This window comes from Arctopsyche grandis, chromosome 8, assembly GCF_051622035.1.
Source record: "Arctopsyche grandis isolate Sample6627 chromosome 8, ASM5162203v2, whole genome shotgun sequence".
Lineage (NCBI taxonomy): Eukaryota > Metazoa > Arthropoda > Insecta > Trichoptera > Hydropsychidae > Arctopsyche > Arctopsyche grandis.
In genome coordinates, this window is record NC_135362.1 from 5397501 (window position 1) to 5419448 (window position 21948).

Below are 21948 nucleotides of genomic sequence, written 5' to 3' on the forward strand. Positions count from 1 at the left end.
AGAGTCCAGGCTCACTACCCTTTAAAATGAAATCTGGAATGAAATCTGGTCCAAAAGATTTAATATTTTTAATTTTACCAAAACCGTAGCGTAAATCAGATAAATGGAACTTGTCAACAGACAATAATGGAAACATGGAGGAATCTAAACTAGGGGAAGTCATAACAGTAGTCGAATCAAAAACCGAATGAAAATAGTTAGCAAAGGCATTTGCGATGCTGTCATGACCAATAAAGTCCTCATCCATATCGTGCATTTTCGTAAGTTTTGAATCTATAATTCGTTTGCTGTTGATGAAGCTCCAAAAATTTTTCGGATTCTGAGCAATTGAATTTTCACAATTAGTAATGTATTCCTCGTAAGCGGAAGTCGAGATCCGCTTAAAAAGAGTACGCAAGTTACAGAAATCAATAAAAAATGTAGGATCTTTATATTTTTTCCATATTTTATGTGCATTATTTTTCTTGTGCATTAATGAAATTATTCGGGAATTATACCACTTTGGGTAAACCCTTGCTTCATTAATTTGACGCTTTCTCATAAAACATTTATCAAATACAGAGTTAACGATACTATAAAAGGAATCAACGGCAGAATTAACATCAACGCACTCATATAGTTTATCCCAATTACAAGCAAAAAACAAACTATTGAGGATCACGAAATCAACACCATCAAACAACCATCCACCCGGAGCCGGTATATTAGCAGAATGAAAATGAGAGGAAGCCGAAACAAGTGTATTTACTTCTAACTCAAGCGCCGGATGGTATGGATCCTCAGGCAGCAAAGGAAATAGGCTTCTAGATACATTGCAAGAAATAAAATTTAAATTAGTGAAAATTAAATCTAATAAATTATTATTACAATTAGTTATTGAGTTCAATTGACTCATATTAAATAGTTCTGACATAAAAATTAATTCATTAGGAACATAATTCAAACTTCTAGGATTAAAATCACCCAAGATCATGACTTTCCTGCCAGCCAAAACATTAAAATTATTTTGCAAATTTGAAAAAAATGAATTTATAATAAGAGGAGATTCATTCGGAGGAACATGAACATGAACATGAACAGGAACATGAACTCGCCCGGCGTTGCCCGGGCGTTTTCGTATGAGAAACCTTTGTTCTCAAGCTCCAAACTTTTTCAAAAATCGTCTAGAGTCTAAGTTTGAGAATCACGAGAAGCTATACCAAATTTAGTGGGTTGTTTTTGAACACTTCGGATTTCTATTAGTTTGAATTGGAAAACTGCATTTTCTTCAATAAAACGTCAGAGTTCACAGATTATGTTCTAGAAGAGGTAAGCAAACAAAGATAGTGATTATTTTGTATGGTACCACAACAGTGTCGTATGAAAATGGAAAATTTTGTTCTAAATCTTGCTAAAATAATTTCTCCAAGTTATAATTCAGAAGCTAGAGTTTCATCATTATTTAAAACCTACACTTCTGAGCTTATAAATTTCAGCACCAATATGGCTTAAAGTATTCTTTCCATGAATTTTTCGCTACTGTAGAGATATTCTTTGAATTTTTATTTCCGATGGCCACTTGCTCTGTCGTTTTCGAATTATTCGCAATTTATATTAAAGCGACTGCTCAGCATAATTTTTAATACAACCTCTATCTCGCTTTTAGATAGAGATGGGAGAGCAACTGAAGAGAGCCCTCGAGAGCAGAAGGAACCATTTTAAAAAATAAAAACCACCCCTCGTAATTTCCATTGAGAACGAGCGAAATACGACTTTCGAATAAAAAAAAAGAAATAAAATAAAACAAACCACACGGCTGCAATTAATTCCATGCATTCACATTAACTCAACTGAAAATGTGCATTTTAAGAAAAAAAATCCTTTTATACGAACGTTCTTCATATATATGTATATATATATATATATATATATATATATATATATATATATATATATATATATATATATATATATATATATTTCATGCAAAAATTCATTAAGTTCCAAAGTTGGCACGAGAGGATAAATTAGATGCTCGGGACACTTTCAGCTCCTAGTTGGGCCATTTGAATAATTTTTATCCTTTTAATGCCCGGCTGCTGTGGATCGATCGATGCACAACTGGAAAGGGTAGGTAGGCTCTGTTTATTTTTAGACTCGGAGGGTCTTTAATCGAATTAAGTTGTTAAAGTATATATGAAAGCACTTATATGTATGTATGTAGGTATACTTTGTGATATTTTTATCGTCTCGCTGTTTGCGGAAAACACGTCTGCGAGTTTTCACGAGAGATCGAACGATGTCACCGGGTCATCCCGGTTGTTACCCGACCGGGGAATACCGCTATTCTTCTGACACAATTTCCCATATTGAACATAAGATTATAGGGGTGGGGGACGCACGGTGGTTCGTTTATGTAGAGGAAAAGCAGAGAATTTCACATCAAAGGAGTTTTAAAATAAATTTTCATTTGTATAGACATCCGTGATCAAAACGATTCATAATGTACGAAGGAACTTTATTACTTGAATATAAATCAAACTAATAACTGTATCATATACCTATATAAAAACATAATAAATGGATGTAGAATTGTAAGTGTCGTCATTCAGTTAGTTTCTAGAGGTTTCCGATAACCCTTGTTTAAAAACCTGGTAAAAAATCTCGATATAACTTGTGCTATAGTCATTTCTACATACATACATACATATGCAGTCACAATGACAGCAGATAAATTGGATCAGACGAGAAACCTATTGAGAATTATTATCAAATTTCCAAGCATATTTTAAAAATACTATAATTAATCTAGGACTGTACATCAAGGACTAATTATCAAAATCTAAATTATTCAAAAAGAGATGATTTATTTATTTATTTCAATCGAACATGTACACTCGGCTTTTATAGATTGCTCCAAAGCGACGAGTGTGGTAATACAGATATAACACGATCACTACAATTAATACAAGCATTTATACAATGAGAAGTTTTACAAACATCATCTGAAATTTCATTGGAAACGGTTTCAAAAAATGGGCAATCCTGTCCTATTTCTCGCAAAATTTGAGCTTACAGCATCTCATAATGCTGATATTTAAAATGCTGCAAATGTTTCCATAGATTTTTGTAATTGGCCTTGAATAATGTTTACGTACACTGTTGACAATATTTGTCGTGTTAATAAAAATGGTGTATACCTGTATAAATAAATTAATCTGGTTAGATTACTTTTTTACATTGTAAGTTCTAGCAATTTTTCAAATATAATAGAAATACAATAGAAATGAAAATACAATAGAAATACAATAAAAAGAAAATACAATAGAAATGAAAAATTGGAAAGTTAACAAAAATTTTTATGCATAGAAAATTTGCGAGTAATATATTATGTAGGTAGAATTTTTATAAGATTCAACAAATTTGAGATGCTAATAACTCGAATTTGCGACAAACTGTGGGAAACTCAAACCTGGATTTAAAGGATCCAGATCTTCCATCATAACAACTATGCTAGTAAAATCGGAAAATTCTAAGAGGAGATGGTCGATTTGTGTTTTATTAACCACAAGATGTCGCCAGCAGTGTATTTGGTCAGGCCTTGAACCTACAACCTCTCTACTGGTATACAATAGCTCTACCAATGCACTATGCTGTGACTATATATAGGAGCAATATTTAAGATATATTAATTGCTTCCGTCACAACAACGAGATCTTCCGTCACAACAATGAAGCTAGAAATATCGGAAAATTGTATGAGGAGACGGTCGATTTGTGTTTTAATAACCACAAATGTCGCTAGCAGCGTATTTGGTCTGGACTTGAACCCATGATCTCTCTTCTTGTATACAATATGTAGCTCTACCAGTGCACTACACTGTGACAATTTATAGGAACAATATTTAAGGTAGATGAATTCTAAACTCTAACCTAGATTGAAGTGATCCAGATTTTATGTCACAACAATCGGAAAATTTTAAGAGCAGACGGTCGATCTGTGTTTTAATAACCACAAGATGTCGCCAATAGTGTATTTGGTCAGGACGTGAACCCATGATCTCTCTTCTTGTATACAATAGCTCTACCAGTGCACTACACTGTAACTATTTAAATGAACAATATATAAGGTAGATGAATTACTTAACTCTAACCTAGATTGAATAATTATCCAAATATTTCTAGCAGTGAGTATGTAGACTCTCTTCTTCTCCTATTAAATCTTCGCTGTGGTCAAATATCAGAGCACTCGCCCTGTCATTGTACACAGCTTCATCTAGCAATTTATCGTGCTCAAAATATAAATTTGCCCCTTTACACTATGTGAGTGAACCACCGTGCGTCGGCAGAGCTCGGGGATTGGAAAACACGAATAGGTGTTTACGACGATTAACCCGGCCACTAAAAAGTGCTCGTCTCGTCCTCCTACCCCATACCGTTTTACGACTTGTTATTTTTCCCGGGAAAGTGTCGAGGAGAGGAGAGGAGCTCACGGCAAGACCTGTTCGGCTCGGTCCGAACGATAAAGACAATAAACAAGTTGGTATAGCCGTGGAAACGGTAGCCGCAGTGTGTGACCCGTGTACCATACACTGTGGCGAGATAACAATGAGGTATCGTTTTCAGACGCTTTTCAGCTCTCCATTTGTATTTCCAATGTGTGTGTGTGTGTATGTTGTATTATGATATGAGACGTTCGCACTGGTGGAATTGCACAGAAACTGGCTTTTATCTCGCCGTTTTAGAAATAAAACGCCTTTTCTCTGAGGCGCATTTGCTTCGGCGACGTATTGTCTTCCTAGATGTTTTCCCAACGGCTACCTATTTTGTCCGTGTCATAAGATAACTTACAGTCTTCACCGAAATAAGCATTTATATGGTTCTATTCCAATGTCCGTTTGTTTTTACTTCAAATTAAAATTAATAACTTCATATAAGGTTTCTATCATCATTATCATTCTGACCATTCATTTTCGTGTTTGACTTTGATTTTGATTTTTAAATGCTTTTTATTATTACGAAATTATGTTCACAATACATCTTATATCTATTTTAATAGCTACTGATCTACTGATCATTTTCTATTTTACAATTTTAATTTAATTTGGTTAGTAATCACTGTATTATATTATTCTAATGTTAATCTAAAGCATAATAGGAAAAAGAGCTCAAAAACCTATTTACAATCCTTATAAATGTTCATAATACATCTAATACATAATATTAATTAAAGACTATCTAAAGTCGATGACCTAAAGCAGATTGTGTTTAGGTAATCTGTGTTTATACCTGAAGGGTATAGACATTTTGTTGTAATCACCGAGACTCTTCACAAGTGTGTTAGTATGGTTATTAGTGATTCTTTCATAGAATCTACTGGTTAGTTTGTTAGTAATGTCTGTAACAAACGGAATATTATATATAGCATGCAGTTTTTTCAGGTTAGTATATATGGGTGTATTATAAATTATTTTAAGGGATTTATTTTGTATTACTTGGAGCTTGGAAAGGTTAGTATTCGAGGCGTTATTCCATACAGGTGAAGCATAGGTTAATAATGGTAATATGAGCGCGCGATATAATTTTATTTTATTTAGCGTTGATAAAGAACTATGGCGATTAAATATTGGATATATTGAGGATATACCCCGCATCGCCTTGCATTTCGCTGCCTCAATGTGAGGTGCCCATCTCATTCTTTTATCAAACGTTACTCCTAAATATTTTATTACTGACTGCCATTTCAGACTTTCTCCAGAGGGGATTTTCAGATCTGAACTTGGCTTATGTTTTCTAACACTAAAGAATATGGCGTCTGTTTTGGTTTGATTAATTTGAATTTTCCACTTAGTGAAGTGTTCAGTCATTGTTTTAATTTCAAATTCAAGATTTTTAAGAATAGTGTCTGGTTTTTTGCTACTTGTGAAGCAAGCTGTATCATCTGCATATAGGGCTATGTGACAGTTTTTTGGAATAGGTATGTCATTTATATATATGGAGAACAAGAGTGGGCCAAGCAAGCTCCCCTGCGGAACGCCAGCTGCGATAATTTTTGGAGACGATAATTCATTATTTACGCTAACCACTAGCTTTCTACGAGTTAAGTACGATTTGATGATGAGAATTAGGTAGTTTGGTATTTTGTTAATAAGGAGCTTATGAATGAGTCCATCGTGCCAAACCGTGTCGAAGGCCTTTTCTATGTCGAGACATACCATTCCGGTACTTCTCTTCATATTAAAGTTCCTCGTCACGTGTTCAGTTAGTCTTGTTAGTTGTTGGGTCGTGGAATTTGTTGTTGGGTCGTGTGGGTTAGTTGTTGGGTCGTGTTTGACTTTGATCAGGGTTGTTCAGTAGGTTTTCTCAGTATAATTTAAGTTTTTGATTGTGATTGTAATTACATATATCAACTATGACAATTTCAATACATTTTCTTTCTATATTTTATTTTAATTTTATTTTATCGTCACAAATCAATACACACTCGCCATTACAGATTTGCTCCAATGCGACGAGTGTACGTTAATGAAATACATAAACAATCAGAAATCAGAAATACAGTAATACATACATATACAATCAGAATATATAGAATATAACAATTAATCAGAAATAATAATCATAGTGACATCTATGGATTTCAGATTACTGTGTATAATTAATACAAATTATACACAGGCAGATTTTTTGTGACAACAGGATTAGATTTAATACCAATTTTCAGGAACCGTTTCAGCAATGATCAGATAAAATTGGCAAACTCTGATAGAGAAACGATCGATTTGGAGTCACAAAACCCCCAAATCTAACCAGCAGTGGCGAGGACACGAACCTATGACCTCAGTGATGCTAAATATATACGCTATCACTAAGCCAAACTGCTGGCTATGTCGTTGTATATATGTCGTTGGAATTAACAATGTACTGGAAGTCATACAAAATTCTATACATCTTAGCATCTATTGATTTTTAAATGCTTTTTATTATTACGAAATTATGTTCACAGTACATCTTATATCTATTTAAATAGCTACTGAACTACTGATCATTTTCTATTCTACAATTTTAATTTAATTTTGTTCGTTATCATAGTATTATATTATTCTAATGTTAATGTATAGCATAATAGGAAAAAGAGCTCAAAAACCTATTTACAACTATGACAATCAATTACAGCAATCTACTACAGGTTTTTCTTTCTAATTTTAACATTAGCAAATTCGTTGATTAGGGATATATTTATGTATTTAATTACATATTAGCCTCAGTGACATTACATAATACTCTAACGCGTCACTCTGACCAGACATATAAAAATAATACAAATACTACATATAAGAGAATTAACGAGACATTTATGTTATAGATAATAATTTTTTGAAATCATATTCAAATTGTCGTGACATCGGCTTTTGCCAATTTGATGGAGGAACCGCTTCAACAATGAAATCTATTATTTTTAGATAGATATATACCAGGAAGACTTCAATGCGCCTTGCTGGGCAATTAATTAATAACAATGCAGCTTTTTTTTTTACATAAATCCATTGAGACATCTATGGAGTTTAGATTTGTACATAATTTTTTACAAATTCTACATACATAATACAGAAGATTTGTGACTGATAATAGGATGATTTTTTTGCCAATTTTAAGGAACCGTTTCAACAGTGATCAGATAAAATTGGCAAACTCTGATAAGAAACGATCGACTTGGAATCACAACTATCCAAGTCTGACTAGCAGCATTAAAGATTATACTCGGAATAAATTATTTTCAATCGCGGTCAGCTCACAGGATCAAACCCGGCGACCTCTCGATGCTTGGTAATAATGCAACCACCAAGCCATGCTGCTGGTTGAATATGTACGGATTCAATCGAAATTAATGAAAGATTTCTAAGTTTTGGTTTGCTTATTGAACTTAAGTAGTTTTTTGTTAATTTTGATTTGGAAATACTTCTTTCCCCACTAGCTACAGAGACAGGGAGTGTCACTACAATTCTCAGATCAAAAAAAATATTCGGATACAAAGTAATTAAGCTATGTTGGCTCAAATAATTTAAACCATTCAAAGGCCTCATAAAATGTGGTTGCATTTGAGATACATCACGTAATTTTTTTTGAAGATCGTTTGTATTTATATTTGATTCATTTTCCGCTGAAAATATTGACTGGAGACTACTACAATAATTTTCTAGCGTTTTGTCATTAAAATGTCACATAAAACATTTTGCTATGGGTTTCCAAAATTTTATTTTAAATTTAATCTCCTCTGTTATGAGTTCATCGACAGCTTCTACATAATCAAATTTTATTTTGATTTCGCTGCTTATGCCGCCCCCATTAAGTTGCCGCCTGATGCGGTGGCATCACTGTATGATGGCCCTGACTAAAGTCATGGCCGTGACGTGGCTAAAACTAAATAATATGATGGATTAAAATACATCATATTTTTTAGTTTTAACCAAACTTTTTGGCATCGTTCAAAATTTCTATACTTTCGCTTAATTTTAAATCCTTTATTTTTTAACCTCTCCATTCTATGTATATATGTATATGCATTAAGTTAACCATTAGAAAAAAAGCATTGATCAATCGTTCTTTAAACCAAAATAATGTACATATTTCTAATTTCATCTTACATATTTCATAGATATTACCTATTACATGTACATATGTATTTCTAGTAATTCTACTATCACCACTACTTAAATTTATCAAACTCAGTTTTAACTGTGCTTAAGTTCATTTTAAGACTCATTAACTTTCATGCTTATTTGATACCAATCATATAAAGGAAATTAAATTATTGAACGTTCCTTGCAACAAAATTTTGTAACACTGAAACATTGTGCAAATCGAAAGTTTCTCACTATTTATCCCACCCACCTCCCCCTCCTTTATAATTGCCTTACAAATCCAATCTGTTTCTTAACCGATGGACCCAATTTTATATTTTAACCCAATATTAACTTGTAGATTATAAATTTTGAAATCATATTTAAATAGTGGGTAGGATAGCTTTTGCCGAACTGATGAGGAAAAGTTTCAATAATTAATTCAGATAAATTGGCAAAGATCGAATTTGATAGAGAAAGATCGACTTGGAGTTACAAATATCTAAATATGACCAGCAGCGCTACAGATAATACTCGGAATATATTATTTTCATTCGAGGTCTACTTACGGGATCCAACCCGACTACCTCTCGGCAGTTCGTATTAACACAACTATCAATGCTGCTGGATGAATAGATTTTTATATTTTTTATGTATTAAAATTTGCTTAATTCTTCATCTGATATGGTCGTCCAATTTCACACGACATATGTAAATATCTATGCATATTATGTACTTATATACTTTTCCTGAACTGTGAGTTTCAAAGTCAAATTGGAATGAATAAACGTACATTGACATATTCGCATAATGGAAAAAGCTTTTATGTATATATGTATGTACATAGTTATATCCTTACAAAGGTTTTTCTTTTATCTTCCTTGAACTCTTTCTTCATATACATATATTATATTTATGTACGTATACATTTTCCTGCAATCAGGCTTGCTCCAGAACTCCATACTTTCGTGACGGCAACAATAGAAGACATTTACAATACATACAGCGTTTTATTGAATACGTATTTTATTTAGTGAATCGAGAAAATTTTCTCTGAATACTGGAGCATATACATATGTACATAATTTCTTTCTATAGTACATTTGTACCTATTTCGTATTCCAAATTATATACGATAGAAACTGTCCGTAATGACATACCACACTGTCGGAAATTACCGGACTATAATATTACTATACAGGCCATTACTCTTTTACACTCTCGTATGGCATATTACATATTATATATACTTTTAAAGTAATTTTTCTTTATTTTTTAACGCATTCTCGATGCGGAACGTTAAATTCGTCGTCGCCATTTAAATTGTTGCTGCTGAGTCTGAATTTTATATTTTCCACTTCAGTTATCGGGGATTATTTAGATCTAGGATTGTCTGGTAGCCTGCGCTCATCACTATTTTGATAATTGAATACGATGTATGAGTGGAATTTTGATCTTCTCTCTTCCATTTGGGCCTCGTAGGAATTGGTGCTGGCTATAGGTGCATAACATTCCCTACTTTGTATTTTATTATTTGATGTTTTTACTTTATCTGCTATTATTATAATGCTATTGTTTTTTTTTTATTTTTATGTATAAATGTATTTTTTGTCTGTGTTTATATCTATATCTTTTTATTTTTCTCATCTCTCTGTAGTTTTTTACAAAGCTAATAAAGAGCTTTGTAAAAAACTACACAGAGATGAGAGACTTCACTTCTCAAACGAATCAATATCTTTTCCTATAGTCTTCCGTTCGTTTCGAAACTTTGCCATTTTGCGCGGTTTTAGTTATTTAGTTATTTAATCGAAACTTAGTATCGATTACTGAAATTTTGATCGATACGTTAGTATAATTAATAGAATAATTTTTAAACTTTGACTCCTGAGAATCGAGGGTTTTTATGTTATTCTCAGAAACCGTTTAATTTATTGAACACAAATATCTAGAAGTTTAAGCTTAATACAAAATTATGTGTAAAATTTGGTAAGCGTCCGTCAACCGGAAGTGGCAGTTTACTCTTGTTCCATTTTTCTTCCACTATAATAAAAACCACGATTCTGTCTACACCCTTGAACACATTAAGCTGAAAATTAATATTGGTATTCTTTATGTACTAACTTAGAGCTGATTAGGTTTTGGTCCGAATTTGTAAACCAGAAGTAGTATTTTTTTTAACACAATATTTCATTATCTTACTTTAAAATTTTTTTTTCTTGATGTGTTTAATAATTATGGTGATTGTAAGTAATAAAAAAGTATCGAACAAAATCCGACAATCGGAAATAGAACTTTTGTATATTCCTCAAACACATCGATAAAGTCATGGGTTGGTCACATCTGAATTTTTTTATATTCATCAGAGAAAATGTAATAATTTTTGAAATCTACATATATATGTACGACCCCTCAACTGGTATAGAATCACGTAACCAGTAAGTTACACTATATGTGTGTAATATATAATACACGTGTGGATCAAACTTACAAGTACATAGTATAGTTTACGAATGTATGCTCAATCATAGTTAAAGTCAAAAGCTCGCTTATGGTTATTAACTCGTGTGCGGTGTTATGCACCCTCGACGCTCGGGGATGATGTAGCTTAACTATCAAGATCGGCTTGCTCCCTGAGATTTCCATCCCCCGTTCACTTCCATAAGGGCTTTAATGTCCGCGTTTTGAATCCCAACTACCCCACCGCACCCTGAGCCGCCCCTCCCCCATCCGGTGGTGGAATGACCACAACCCTGAGAGCCTCATCTCTTATTCAGTCGTTCACAACACAGTGTTCTTGTTGCAGGACCCGTGCAGCATCGCCCCCCGGGGGCTCAAACCCCACACCTCGAGGATCGATACAAGGTGAGTGAAATATTCAGCGTCTTCCCCCCGGCTCTCCCCGCTCCTGGCAGAGGCGTCGACCGACAAGAAAGTCATAAATTTATATTGAAACAACAATGTGTGTGCGGCGGATTAGGGTTTTTTCCTCTCCGCCGAACGGGAGAGTAAAGTATGCAAAACTGAAAGTCAGCGAGAGTTTCGCTTTGTGCTCGCTCTCCTTATTTATTTTTTTGATTTTTGGATTTGTGTATATAAATTTTAACTTTCGCTTACAGTTTTTACTTACCTCTTATACAGTTCACATGGTTTTCGTGCAAAGGGTCATTTTTTATATCTCTTATCCGATCGTTTTCATACTTTGCAATATTGCTAATTTTGGTCATCAATATACGTTAATGTATCGTCTGCCATTACGTTGGAGATAAAATATCGTATACAATGCGTATCAAATATCCACAATTTTGGTTACGGTGACGTCTTGCAAGCTACCATAATCTATCTTCAACATTTTCGCCGTGATATGGCCATTTCAGATTTTAATTGTTTAAACGCCTATAATTCACTCTATATTTTATAAAATTTGCTCTATAGGTTCTCGTTATCTCTAATATATAAATATTTATAGTTTTAACTCTCATATGTATATATAAATTTCAAATTTGGCGTGTAGCTTCTTGTAAGGTAATACACGATATATATTGATTTTTGGCCAAATATGTCAGATCTGACATTTCACTGTTAAAAGTATATCTCTTCACTGAGTTTTATCTGCGAGATAAGTATTCAATAAGAAGTTATGTTGTATCTAATTGTTAATATGATTTACAATAAGCTTTCATACATTTAGTATTTCTACGTTCATTTTATTTTTATATCTTGCTTACTTTTATCGTTGTTCCGAATCCTAACAATCGAAATACCGTTTGGTTAAATCACCAATAAGTACAAAATTGGACTGGATCTACATATGTATGTATGTATGAACTTAAATCACTAATATGAATGAATCTCTTTACATTCGAGACGAGAAGAATGAGAGGTGATCTAATCCAAATAATCGTAATTTTCATATAATTAACTTCCTTACGTTTAATAAAACACTCATCTGAGAGGTCTCAGCCTTCAAAGAGATGTTTCTAACTAGAAAATTAAAGAATACTTCTTTCCAAACAGAGTGGTTTAATTTAGAGCAGTCTACCAAATGAATTAGTAATACATAACTTCTAGTAATGTAATTAAACTTAATAATTTTATGAAATTTTGTAGTTCTTTTTAGGTGTATTTTTCAGTTATTTTTTTATTTACTCTAATTTTTATTTTATTATTATTATTGACAAACCCATTGAAACTATCGGCTATTCCGTTTATTTATTTGTTTTTTTAAATCAAAATGAAATGTTTTGTACAATAATTTACTATCACTAGTCATTTCATAAATAATTTAGTAAAGAACTTTATTAATACATATGTATTTACTGCTGTTTGCTGTCATGCAATTTTATTCGTTTGTTGTATAAAAAAAAATATATGAAAATAAAAATGAGGTACATTAAGCAAATTCATATTTTAAATTGGTTCAATAAAGATGGGACTTGACAAAAACCATTCTAATGATACTTAAGAATGAATAAGAAAATAAAATATAAAATAATATATATTATGAATAAAGAAAATATAAAATGAAATAGTTTAGGTTTTTTGTAGCAAAACGTGACAGTTTCCGCGATTAAAACCATTTGAATGTTGAGTCAGTTTTTACTACAAACACTATTTTTTACACACGTCTTATTTTCAAATGGTATAAGATTATTTTTATTTTCAATCAATTTATGTATGTACACTCATCATTACAGATCGCTCCAATGCGACGAGTATACTATACAGATCAAGAAACACACCAAATTATATACTATAATAAGAAATTATATATGATATCTATGGTCAAACTTAGCAAAATTGCATTGCAAACATTGTATACAATACGATCAACAAATATTTATACAACAATACGATTTTTTATACAATAATCATCCACAGACACATCTATAGAGAGAAACCCGGTGAACCTTGAGATATAACATAATAACTAAAGATTTTGCGAGAGAAATGGTGAGGGAAAGTCAATATTGTAGGAATCGCTTCAATGAAAATCAGAAAAATTGGCAAACTCTTATAGGAAACGACCGACCTGGTCACAAATCAAGGTCTGGCCAGCAACCACCAGTGTGACTCGAATTCAATGTCCATAGCGATATATGCTAACTACTAGTCCATGCTACTGGTTAAATAAATAATAAATTCTTTCTTACAATTTCAATTGATTCATTTCAGAGGTCAACCCCACTTTATGTTGGAATTAATATATGGATCTAAAATTATTCGTATAAAGATATACATATAAATAGAGTTTGATATGCGCGAGCAACAAATACTGTTCAAATTATTTAAAACCCGAATTTCCATAATAGTAATGTTATACGTGTGATTTCCATATCTTATTTGGCCAAAAAAATCTCGAATATACCCAAAATAAAGTAGTCAACTTGATATGCGATATTGCGACCTGTAAGGAAAATACACAACCTATACAATACCCATTCGTATTTTGCATCGCGGAATATTCCCACTTTACATATCATTATGGTGCGAAATAGTTTTTTTGTTCTTTCCATTCTTCGGTTTTCACAATCGTTTCTTTCGAATGTCCCCGGGATATTTTCTCGGAAAAAGGTGAAAAAAATAAACACATAATACAAAACAAAAACTTTCACACACACACACACACACACTGAGCGTAGATTGTGTCAACGCGCGCGACACATTCAAATAACGAAACCTTTTTTCTTTCAACAATAAAAGCTCGCAGTAATTTGCAGAGCGTTTTGTCGGCCATTGTGTAATCGGCGCTAGGAGCTTTTCACCCAGGTGGCGATTTGCGGTTAAAAAAAGTGCCTAATAACCCCGTAAACACGGAGTAATGACGTGTTTAACACGCGGCTTTCTTTTTCTCCTTTCCACCGTTGTAGTTATTGAAAGAAGTTTGAATAATTAAAGGGCGAAGGGCGGGAGGGAGGGGGGGTGTTAGTGGGTCAGAGCCGTAGTTGGCGTGATGAAATTTCACCCTCGTGCGGTTATTTTGAATTTTCACAGAATTTTCCAGGGTTTATCCCCCGTGCCGTGAACGTTTGCGTGTCGAGCCTCGTATGGAAATCTCGAATCTTGCGATAAACCCTCGGGTCGTTTCGAGGGCGTCCCTACCCGTCAAAAAACGGCGCAGGGGAAGGGTGGGGAAAAAAGAAGGGAAGAAAATTCGGGATCAAACGATAGGCATATTTTCTTTGTGTCGGAAAATGGACAGTTCGCTTTAGCGATGGGCCCCCCCCCCCCCGGTCGAAAGTAATGTTATGTTTTGGGATCATCCCGCTTAGGTCCTTTGATCTACATATATTATAATACATATTTATATCTTTCCGTGGAAACGATTTGGGTTAGCTTTTTTAATTATATTTTTTAATATGACCCCATACTCGAATCGTCTTGCATGATATATTACATTTTGGAAAACGTCGTGTTGTGTTTTTACATTGATAAATGTGACAGATGTCGACAAGCTATGTAAATTCGTGACATGTCACATGTAAGCTAGGAGGGTTAGGTCAGTTTTGTTTTTAAGTCTGGTCTGGTTTGGTTTTGGTCTCCCTATCAACTTCGTTACTCTCTATTGTTGGAACGAGTTTCATATTTGAAGACATTTGGATTTTATCCATATCTGTTCCCTAGTGCCTTTGTCTTGGGATCTTTGGGTTTCAACTCCCTAGCAAAGAGAAGAGATTTATTTATTGAGAAATATTTTGTAAAATTACTTAGAGGAGAGATTTACAATCCCGCTATCCTGTAGAAGCTTAAATTTTGTAAACTTGAAAATCATAGGGTTTTGCGAAAGCATGATATCTTTTTGCCAATTAGGACTAAAACAAACCCGTAATAATTGTTACAATATGATGTTTTCGTATATTCATATGCTCGTTATAACGCGTGCACTTACTGCTATGACGTCACGCTACTCGTCAATATTCCCACAGCAGGCAATAAAAACCGGTTTTGCTTGATACGTTACGGTGACATGTACTGATGTATAGTATGAATAGATTTTGTTCGCCTCTGCTGTTACTTGCTGTTACGTCTACGCCACGTTAGACATGAATTTGTCCATATACGATGTACCAAAGAATACTTTTCGTACTGCGGCCACATGTATGTAGTTGCCGATATTTATGAATAAACCTTAATTTACGAAATTACTTATTTCATTAAATTGTCAAAAAAGCTTAATTTATGAACTTCAATAAATTCATGCTTCTTTCTTGATATTTGCAGATATCTGAAAAATAATGAACAAATAATAATATTCAGTAGCCTTTGAATTTATCACAATTTCGCTTGCATATTTGCAATTTGAAAAATGTCATGCACGTATCAGCAATACGTCCACGTCAAACCGATGCAAATATTATATATGGACCACCTATAAATCTATCAAAATTTTAATTCCCATCATACGAAAAATTCGTTATTTGCATAGAAAATTATAGTGGAGAGGTTTTGAAATTATTCGCATTCGAGATATGTATGTATTTTCAGCATAGAAACAATTTCCTTGAATCAAAAATGAATTTCACAGTGGAATTGTTCACGTTTTTATAGTTGACCAACTCAAACGGGTTGTACTCAATGGTAGAGTAAAATTATGAAACTTTTGCTATTGTATAATAATTTAAAGCTCAGAAAGTGATTGTCTAAAATTAAAATTTGATAGAAGGTCTCCTTTGGAAGGATCTTTGATTCAATTGTGCCAGTATAAAACTTTATGAAAGTATGAATTCAACTATGACGAATATCTACTCCAGAAACTCAGATACATCTACTATGTATGTGTAGAAGATGAGTGTTCTGTCTATTTTTCCGCCATGCAAATTACAATTTTCCATTTCAACTGTATGAGAAGTTTGGCTAGTGTTATTTAGAAGTCACATTATATCAAAACTTTATCCAAGATCAGACATCCGTCTTGAATATATTTCTTGTGAAGTTGAAATCCGCTATGCCCCGAAGTATGTAGAATTTAAATAACACATCTACACTTGCTTCAAGATCCTATTCGTGACATTTAAATGCAGTCGTAACTAATACCTTAAGAGTATGATTGTATGTCATTATTACGCACAGAACTTTCCCACACATCGCTTAATCAGCTATGTATGTACATGCGTACAATTCAGTGCTTCTCAAAATGTACATTTATATATGTACATATGTTACGAAATCTCATCCCACAGGAGTGCAAGTGTGTAATTAATTGCATCGCATTAGTCTTGCTCGCTTGATCTATCCGCGATATATTCCCGTATCAATTGGAACGTATGAAAAGAAAATGATTAGTCCACGTCCATTCATATGCTGAACCGTGAAAGGAAGACGAATGAAAAAAGGAGTGTGCTCATTGTTGTAGAAGACATTGAATATGCAAGTCATTCCGTACGCCCCATGATGAAAATAAGTTTTCTATATATTTTCCGTGAGACTTTTCCGAGAAAATTGGCGTCAAATATGACGGAAAATTGCGAACGCATCAATTTAAAGTGTTTTCGACGCTTAATCGTCAATTTTATCTGTATATTATTATATTTTGACAGTGTGAGAATCACAGTATGGGGTGAAATTTTAACGTACATTTATTATTAACAGTAAACGTTCGGAGCGTTCAAATTACAGTATTCAATGTTATAAATCCAGATTTGTATCTATTGTAATTCGTATTGACGCTATTAATCGACCGTTTGAGATCTTTTCGGATTGTTGGACGTTTTTATTATTGAAATAAATGGTTCGAATGTATGCGTCTTTATTCGGGTGAAATTTTCATTTCGATTGTGTATCGAAATAATTCGACAGCAATTCTTCTTGTTGTTTTTTTTGTACTATAATAATACAGCACTAGCGGTACAATTAAATACAAATTACTGTAATCAATCATGTGATAGTTCAAGGGAACGGTTCAAAGTTACGAAAAAGTTAATAAAAATATGCACGCAATGCTTGATTATCATATCATTTTCATTAGATCGTAAAATGCCGTATATAAATCAACAATCTCGTTATGCCAAATATGTACGCTTTAATGATCGGAGTGAAAGAAAATTGGTTTTTCAATTTGAAAATTTCCTCAAAATGAAAAGTTACGTGTTTTTTTCTTTTATGAAATTTACGTGTTATTGCATGCTGGACAAATTTATCTTTACGAAGAGTCGTAAAGATGAACTCAACAGATATATTTACGCACTTCCGTCGGATTCGTCAGAGTTGTTATTATCATTATCGTGGCCTTTTGTTGGAGTGCCTCGAACGAAATGATGAAACATTTAATGGCGTATCGTTTTTATTATATGCTTTCTACGTTGAAAAATGCATCAAATGAGTAATGATCATGTTTTTATCAATTTCCGGACGTATAATAGTAATTGAAGTCCACAAAAGAAAATGCCCTTGAACAACTGTTGTTATGGATTGATCTAAATATGTTTCATATACCAAATGTGTAATTTCTCTGTCATAATCTCCGACATTATCTGGCTATGCTGTTATTTAATTTTTTTATCGCTATCTGTATTATTATATACAATCTCGCAACTTTAGATATATTTTAAACCATTTATTTATTGTATTTTAGCAGGGCTGTGGAGTACAGTTTCTAATTTTATTGAAGTAAATCGACTAATAAATTGAACTTTAACAATATCTTTATATAAATCATGAATTTGAATTACATTACAAATTCCTACACATATTTATACTATGAATGTATGTACTTACTTTTAATTTATACTTTTTTCATTACTTATAATTCAATTTACTTGTCAATTTATAGTTATTTTTTTAATTCCCTTAATTTATTAATATTTTAAAAATCGCTACTATTTTTCCTACTAATAATTTTATACGTTGAGAAGAAAAGTTCATCTTACTAAAATCTTTCAAGTTGGAGTCGGAGCCGGAGTCCAATCATAAAATAGTCGGATTTGATAAATTTTGACTCGACTCCAAAGTGCTGTTTTAGTTTCCGATTTCTTTTTAAATCAGTAAAAGTTACCTCTGAAAAAATAAAAATCGTTTCAAGTGAACTTATTCTTCTTCTTACAGTTTATGAAAGAAATACTAAAAATAGTAACCTGAAATAACTAGGTATACACAGCTGTTGTTTGTTATAAAATGCAAAATTTTATAGAAGAATATTGAAAAGATTATTTTTTCATATACAAACACATGCTACATAGACCGCAGGATAATATCATGAACTTAAAACGTTTTCACTTATTAAACGATTTTTATATTTCATAATTTTAATAACCATTTAACCCGAGAAAATTCCTGTAATAATTATGTCTCTCCCTACAAGTCGTTTTGCATTCATCCTTTCTTATCTATCCCGAAAATGCCGTTCTTTTCGAGAACATTTCCCTTTTTAAGATATTCTTAAATACCTAAACAAAATTATGTACATCTTATCTACATATTTTAATGTTTATTTGTATATACACTGCTTTTATCAAACAAGGGTTATTTCATTTACAATTATTGCTCACTAATACAGTTCCAAAGTACACGCACTTTGTACATATTTTTCATTCAAAAATTCGTTTATTTTATCGATGTAAGCCAGTTATCTATAGAATTTGTGTTATTAATCCACAAGAATAGTAGAAATATGATTTTTCTAAGTGAAATTTTATTTTATTCTCATATAAAGACAATATATTATCCCTATTAATTCAATTCAGATTCGTGTAAATACGAGTAAATACTAGTACGAGCTTTTTGCTCGCAATTTTACCGATTTAAAGTTCAGCACACTTCCAATTAACCCTTTTAAACGAAAAAAAAAATTGTGTGGCCAGAACACTATCCTAATAAACATGTTTCAATATAAAATACTCAATATAAAATAGTATACAGTGGAAAAAAATCCATAGTGAAAATACAGACTTTTGACTTTTGAAGTGGACGACTACTTAGAGAGATTTGAAAGCTGAAAAGTACTAAAAATGAAAGATAAAATACCCGACTATAGATTCCAGTATTCATTTTGAACAGAAAATTGACAGATTTTGAGACATCGACCGAACAACACCATAATATGTAAAAATCGCGCGATGTAAAAAACACATCTCCGAATCTCGAGCCAATCAACATTGTTTATTACCAGATTCGTGTTCACTGGGCATAGATCTATAAGAAAAGTCATATCTCGTCTCTGAACCATTTTTTGTGTCGAACTGTGCTATCAATCAACTCAATGTCCATTTTGGGCGGTCGGTAGAGTAGTTCCATCCATCGAACATACAGTGAAGAATGCAAATGAGAAGATGCAGCAGCAAGAAGAAAATTAGACGATAAAAGTATACGAAGACGTAGAGAGCCGCTCTCATCCTGAGAATGGCCTCAAAGTGAGGCACATGCCCTTCCAAAAACATTTGCAACGCGCTGCAGCTCCTAGGTAGCCTGAAGAGAGCACGGTATCAGTTGTTATATTGTACCTTGATCTTCCTCATCGTCTCCCGCTTGTATCTGGTCCATAGTTCTCCAGTATAAAGGCTAGTACAAATGGAAATATATTATCATTTAATTTTGACGTAGATTCCTATGTGAAAACAACATACACATTGTAGTTTGTGAATCTGTTTCCACTGTGGTTTCTATGGAAAGCGTTCGCACAACTCGACACCCGCTCATTTGCGGTTAAGACTATGAACCAATGTCGTCGCTTTCCGTTCATGCAAGTTTCATCGCATTTATAATTCAGGAACTATCGATCGACCCCTCGCCCGTTTTCTGTATCCGCAGATTGCGGCTTTCGCATTTAATCCAGTCCGAAACGAATCGAAACGCAGGAGCAGCCGGCTTTAATCCACTTTGTGCGGCTGTAATAATGTTCATAATTTGGAATGCATAACCGTTTGAATACTGAATAAACGTGGCCGAGTGCATTTTCATTATCGCGCGATAAACAGAAACCAGGGGTACTCAACCGCCGCGAAACGAGTTCCGCACGTTTATGATGGTGTATATGCGGCACACTGTTCTGCTCATTCAATATTGACAATCTTCCGTGTCTGTTCACCGTCAAATATTCGCGAATATTTTGTACACGGTGTGCAAAAGGTCTGTATATTTTATCCGATTTGTAGATTCGAATCTTAATTGAAAACATCTATTTTTACTGACGTTCAGGTGGTATCTGAACAATGTATCTGTTTTCAATGAGCAATTTTGATATACAATTGGCTATATATATTTTGTAAAAACCTTTGTAAGGATATAACTATGTACCTACATACATATATATATAAAAGCTTTTTTCCATTATGCGAATGTGTCAATGTACGTTTATTCATTCCAATTTGGCTTTGAAACTCGCAGTTCAGGAAAAGTATATAAGTACATAATATGCACAGATATTTACAAAAAATTGGACGACCATATCAGATGAAGAATTAAGCAAATTTTAATACATAAAAAATATAAAAATCTATTCAGCCAGCAGTATTGATAGTTGCGTTAATGCGAACCGCTGAAAGGTGGTCGGGTTCGATTCCGTAAGTAGACCTCGATTGAAAATATTATATTCCGAGTATTATCGGTAGTGCTGCTGGTCATATTTGGATATTTGTGACTCCAAGTCGATCTTTTCCGATCAAATCCGATCTTTGCCAATTTATCTGATTTAATTGCTGAAACGTTTCCTCATTAGTTCGGCAAAAACTACCCTAGCCACTATTTAAATATGATTTCAAAATTTATAATCTATAAATTTATATTGGGTTAAAATATAATTATCTCGCAGATAAAACTCCGTGAAGAGATATATTTTTAGCTGTGAAATGTCAGATTTGACATATTTGGCCATAAAACAATATATATCGTGTATTACATTACATGAAGCTATGTAGACGCTAAATTTGAAATTTATATATACATATGAGAGTTAAAACTATAAATATTTAAATATTAGAGATAACGAGAACCTATAGAGCAAATTTTATAAAACATAGAGTGAAAAAAAATTGGGTCCATCGGATATGAAACAGATTGGATTTGTGAGACAATTATAAAGAAGGGGGAGGTGGGTGGGACAAATAGTGAGAAACTTTCAATTCGTGCAATGTTTCAGTGTTACAAAATTGTGTTGCAAGAAACGTTTCACTGGTTCATAACGAAGTTCAATAATTTAATTTCCTTTATATGATTGGTATCAAATAAGCATGAAAGTTAATGAGTATTAAAATGAACTTAAGCACAGTTAAAACTGAGTCTGATAAATGTAAGTAGTAGTGATAGTAGAATTACTAGAAACTACATATGTACATGTAATAGGTAATATCTATGAAATAAGATGAAATTAGAAATATGTGCATTATTTTGGTATAAAGAACGATTGATTAATGATTTTTCTA

The 21948-nt window shown here is 32.9% G+C and overlaps 1 protein-coding gene across 3 annotated transcripts in view; it reads left to right on the plus strand.

Annotated features, from left to right (window-relative positions):
• LOC143915053 (protein turtle-like) overlaps positions 1-21948 on the plus strand; it is a 373910-nt gene that overhangs the window by 104480 nt on the left and 247482 nt on the right. For all 3 annotated transcript variants that reach the window (XM_077435466.1, XM_077435467.1, XM_077435469.1), the window contains exon 3: positions 11403-11461. The gene's annotated coding sequence lies outside the window, so the exon portion shown is untranslated. The remainder of the gene's footprint in view (positions 1-11402; positions 11462-21948) is intronic.